Genomic DNA, 5824 nt, shown 5'->3' with positions numbered 1-5824 from the left:
GTGATAGTTTTTTGTTTGTTTGTTTGTTTGTTTTTGCCATATTGATCTTTATTGAATGAGGGCTCCACGGGCAAGAGGGTGGGATCAAGAGCAGCAACAGCAGGAGCAAGTATAAAGTATAAAATATAAAGTGCTGGCACTGGGTGTGTGCAGGGGTGGGCGCTTGTACATACAGATGTTGGGGACACAGGGCTGAGGACCAGCCATAACCTACCCTCCAAGTGACTCTAGGCCTGAGGGGCCTGTGCAGGGCCCTGTGCGGGGTCCATGGCTGGGGGTGGAAGTGGCATGCATAGGGCCCACCCTTGGGCCTTGAAGTAGAAGACCAGCTGCGCAGGGACTTCTGCAAGCACAGCCTGCGCCAGTGCCGCCAGAGGGGCACTCTGGAAGCTGCGGTAAGGCACAAACTGCACTATGTCAGGGGCGGCTCCCTCCCTGGCGCGTGTGCGCAGGGGTCCCCCATCAGCATCCAGCTGCTCCATGGCCTTGAAGTCAGCACTGACCACTCCCACGATGATTACGGACCTGGGCAGGTGAGAGGCCCAGACCACAGCCTCGCGTGTGGCCTCCACGTCGGTCACGGCAGCGTCAGCAGCACAAAGTATTGCGAAGCAGTCCTCTGATGCGCAGCGTGGGCTCCAAACCTGGCCACGTGGTTGATGAAGGGCGCATAATTTGTAGGGCCATAGAGGCGAACCTGGGGCAGAGCCTGACGGTAGGCATCCACGATACCCTGGATTCCTGCATAGTAGGGGTTACTGGGGTTGAAGTTTGGAGGCAAATTCGTGAGAGACCTGCCAGTCAGGGGGCACCTGGGCCCCGAATCCAAATGCTGGGAATAGCTTGTCCGAGTCATCGTCCTGAACCACGCTGCCCACACTCCACAGCGCTGTCAGGCACTCCTTGACCCTTGTCGGGCTCAGGTAGTTCAGGGAGTCCGGCGAGGGGGGTCTCCATTGGAGCTGTGAAGTCCACGCCCAGTGTGAAGTTGATCTGACAGCCTCCCATCACATAGTCCAGGAATGAATACTCTGTTTCTACCTGGCAAATCTTGACACGAACAGTTTCAGAGTTCCTGTAGCTTTTCTTTTTCTGCTGTTTCTCAGGGTGGATGCATTCAGATTCAGCTGGGCTGCCTGCAGCTCGGCCAAGCCGGTGTGGAAGGTACCAGTGAGGCCGTGTGAACCGTCGCTGTCATAGTCTGAGCATCGCACCTGGATGGGTGTGCCGTGGTGTCGCCCACAGAAACGCTGGGGAGGGACAGAGAAGCGCTCCCACGTAGGGTTCAGGTGGTGTTTGATTACCTCTGATCTGTATGTCAGGTGCCGTTTCCCGTCACCCTGGAGGAAGAACTCCAAGAACGGATCCGCTTTCCCCAGGAAGTCCTTATCTAGGTTTCTGACCTCCACCTCCATGGTCACTACATGACTGTCCTTCAACTCTTGAGCTGAGACCGTGATGGTCCCCTGCCCAGCAGCTTTCCCAGCCTTTAGCATCAAGGGCAGAGTTAGTACCTGGCTGGATACAGTCTGTCCCAGGGAACACTCGGCCTCTCCTTGGAAAGCATCATCCCCAGCCCAGGTGTCTTGTTGTCTATGTCAAAGACACCAAATCGGAGCTTCTAGAGCGTTTCAAAGTGGTACTCAAGCTGCAGAGTCCTGGAGAACTCCGGGCTCGAGCAGTTCTGTCCTCACTCAATTCGGCCAAGCTCAGCCCAGCTGCCCCCTCTCACATCCTGTGAAAGGATGCAGAGTGGGTCAGACTCGGAGCCGATACCCTTGTCAATGAGGTGGGCACAGGAAATGGACAGCTGAACGAGGAAGGACACACAGTGGGCCATCGGGGAAAACTGCGCTGCACCCGAACCCAGACCTGAGTTACACCCTCCCCCCCTTGCGAGCGCCTCCACCCCGCGGCAGACAGGCCTGTGCAAACAGCTTCCCGCAGACAACGGCAGCCACTACCTCCTCTGCCGCTTCACTGAGTTTTATTTTAATTTTTCTTTCTTATTTTAAAAAGAAAGCTCTTATCTGTATAACGCTGTTCCATCCACCAGGACTCAGGGTGTCTGGTCTTTATCGGGACAGAATTCTCTTAGAAAATATCCCTATGCCCTCTGACTTAGAGAGGGCAACCAATCCTTCCAGAGGGTCACCAGACTTGGACTAATTTTATTCTCTTGCTTGGAAGGGCTGATAACATCTTGCAATTACATTTGCTTGTTAGTGAAGCCTTTCTTTGGAGAACTAAAGTGTACCTCTGACTGTCGTTTAGACTCAGTCATGCTGGATTTATATAAAGCAGAATGTGTTGGAGATAAGAATGGAGTGATATTTTTATATTTAAAAAGCTTTATGCCACCATTAGCACATTCATAAAGCAGCATTTAATTATGAGATGGCTTTTTATGTATATAAGGCATCAAATTAAGCAGAAGAAAATAACTTTAAATCTTCTTACAATAACTGTCTTTCCATTTCACAAGTTTTGAGAAAGCAATTCTTAATTTTTCAATTTATTTGTAATTAAGTACACTCTGTAGGAATGGCAACTCCCTGGATACTTTGAGAAAGACAAACAGAGATTAGTCAAAGTAGTGACGATGGCCTATATGGGTCATTGTTTTTTTTATTCTACTTAGGAATAAGCCAGGATTCACTCTTTGTCTTTATTCTCATTACCTACCATGCTGTAGATCAGGATCACAAACTCAAAAGCCCAGGGGGGCCACACAGGAAAATAAACAAGGGGCATATGCCCCATGGAAGGCAGTAAAGGGATGGGAACTGGAAAACTGGAACCAATGTACTCGTTTCAATATTGTAGTTGCTGCTTAGTTCTAGCCAGTTGGAATTGTGGGCTCAGTGTTGACAAAAAGTGCATATTTATGGAAATTTAAATTTTTAAATGTTGGCAGTTTATTCACATTAAGGAAAAATATATGCTGTAGGTTATTCTGGTAGTCCAAAAGGAAATTAGCTATAAGCCAGAATCAGGTTGTAACCCACCAAGTGCAACATTTAACTTACAGTGAAATGAAATTAGAATACAAAAGATAACAGACAGAAAATAAAAGTTAATCAATGTCAGCAATTCTTTGGCTGCATGTGGCATAAAATTCAAATCCAATTGGCTTTTTATAGGGGAAGATATTTACTGTCTTATGTAAATGAAAAAAAAAATGCAGATGCAAACGAGGTTCAGGCAGGGCTGGATCCAGCGATTCAAATGATATCAGCATCATTTCTCTCCCCTCCTTCCCGCAGCCTTCCCCAGTGTCTGCTTCATCCTCAGGCTGCACATGGTGACAGTAGATTCACTCTTGTCCATCAGAGTTGATAGTAGCTTCTGTGTTCCAGGCTTCAAAACTTTGCTTTGTACCTACTAAGACAAGGAAGAAATTCTTTAGCTCTTGCAGAAGATAGAGTAAATTTCTCTTCCTCCAAAAAGTGTGTAAAAGTGTCTCTTTGTATGTAACTATGTCCAATGAAGTTGTGGGCTTTAACTTGGACTATGGCCAAAATATGGTATTACCATTTAACTTAAGCTATTCAGAGTTCCAGGGCTTCTCCTCAACCAATGCTCCATAATAATACATAGCTGACGCTGGCAAAGGGTAGTTTCACCATATTTTCTTTAGGGATTACTGTTGTAGGGAAAAAGAAATAGATTCAGAGTCCCAATGGTAATCCACCAGGTTCAAAGAAAACCAATAAGGAAACTGAAAGCTAATCACCTAATTTGGAGGGAAACTGTTAAGAAAAGATAGTGCCAAAAGATGTGAAATTATCAGTGTGAAAAGTGTGAGAATCAAAGGCATTTGTTGCAAGGACCTGAAATACAAGAACAAGCCCTGGCTGGTTGGCTCAGCAGCAGAGCGTTGGCCCAGCATGTGAATGTCCTGGGTTTGATTCCTGGTCAGGGCACACAGAAGAAGTGATCATCTACTTCTCCATCCTTCCTCCTCCTCCTTCTCTTTCTCTTCCTTTCCTGCAGCCATGGCTCAAATGCTTTAGCAAGTTGGCCCCTAGCACTGAGGATAGCTTCATGGCCTCGCTAAAGCAGCTCAGGTGCTAAAACAGCTCAGTTGCTGAGCATCTCCTCATAGAAGGCTTGACAAGTGGATCTTGGTTGGGGCACTAGCAAGAGTCTGTCTCTCTACCTTCCCACTTCCCATGCAATTAAAAAAAGGAAGAAAGAAAGAAAGAAAGAAAGAAAGAAAGAAAGAAAGAAAGAAAGAAAGAAAGAAAGAAAGAAAGAAGAAAGAAAGAAGAAAAATGAGTTAAAATTCTAAAAAGCTGCTTAACTTCAGTTATACTTAAAGAAATGTATAATATAATTAAAGAATAAGTCAAAAGAAGCAGCCATTATTTTTCAGTGCTAAGCAATGTGGCAAAGCTGTGAGAAAACAGACCCTTTCATGAACCCTGAATAGGAGTATATAAATTGTACAATCTTTTTGAAGAGCAATTGGTAAAATCACTCTAAATTAAAACATACTACCTTATGACTAAGCAATATGACTTCAAATAATACATCTGTCAATGAATGTCCTTCAGTCAAAGAGCACCAGAAATGTACCTGTAATTGAACTAGTTGGACTTATTACAGTGAGGGAGAGAGAAGACATATCACAGGAAACTGTGAGGTGTCTTAACAAGAGAGTGTCATTTCTAACTTCTTGTTAAAGAATTTTGGCTTCAATTGATGATTCAGGGGAGAGCCTAAGGAAGTGGAGTTTTCCTCTGGATTGGGTACTGTCAGAAATTTGAGACTATGATTATCGCAATCTTATCTACAGGCATGGCAGACTAAAATGAGGCTAAAACTGGAATTATTAAAGCAACAGTCTGATCAAGCAGAAGAAGAGTTGTTTGGTATTTGTTGTGATGTTTTACCATGACCTTGTTTTTGTCTGACACAGTCTTGTTGACTGATTTATCCTGGCTTCAGAGTGACTCTGTGTGATGTTGGTATGAGACTGTTTATGTCCAACAGGAGAACAATATAACCTAACTGTGCATACCATGCCAGCTTTAAACAACACTAGAGCCTAGCTGTAAGGGATGTCAGGGTCTATCCCTTTCTTTCTCATATCTTAAAGGTATACTTCCACTTATTCAAAGAGATTTATATATAAAGCGGTGCACTATAGCAATATTGATAGAAAGTTTGAAATATTCACCAGTGGCAGAAAGATTAAATAGATTATGATTATAGCTATACAACAGATTACTATGCAGCTGTGGAAAATGGTGTAAACATGTGCTGATGGGAAGAATTCTAAAATATTGTTAGCTGATAAAATCAAAGTATGCAATAGCATTTGTTCCAGTTTGTGTTGGAAGCCATTAGTGCTGTTTGATAAATACTTCTGTTTCATTCCCCTTACAGTTCCAGGATAGGAATACTTTTCCTGACAGCTTTGTGTTCAGACAGGGCCATGTTATTAGCGCTTCTAAATGAGTTATTAAAAAGACATGCATCAATTCTGAATTGTAACAGCTAATTATTGGTCCAAAGACCTCAGTAACTCTCTTTCCCTTTGTCATGGCTACTGGCAATTATCCAGTTGGAAATCTAGGTCCTAGAACAAGAAAACCATAAAGTGGAGTTTCCAGCCAACCTGCAATAAAGAGAAAACTATAAAGTGGAGTTTCCATCCAACCTGCAATAAAGACACACATTTCTTCTTTTTTAAACCACCGAGATTAGGGGATTATTATAACCATGGATTATTATAGCCATGATGCTGGCTAATACAGTATTAGTACCAGAATTGCAGTGCTACAATAAAAAAGAGTATGTGGCACTAGGTTAGGGG

The 5824-nt window shown here is 44.1% G+C and overlaps 1 pseudogene; it reads right to left on the bottom strand.

Annotated features, from left to right (window-relative positions):
- Positions 1 to 227: 227 nt before the first annotated feature.
- On the bottom strand, positions 228 to 1840 carry LOC136393076 (copine-1 pseudogene; annotated as a pseudogene).
- Positions 1841 to 5824: the final 3984 nt, after the last annotated feature.

The sequence above is a fragment of the Saccopteryx leptura genome, chromosome 2, assembly GCF_036850995.1.
Source record: "Saccopteryx leptura isolate mSacLep1 chromosome 2, mSacLep1_pri_phased_curated, whole genome shotgun sequence".
NCBI lineage: Eukaryota > Metazoa > Chordata > Mammalia > Chiroptera > Emballonuridae > Saccopteryx > Saccopteryx leptura.
This window is presented reverse-complemented; position numbering and strand designations above follow the sequence as displayed.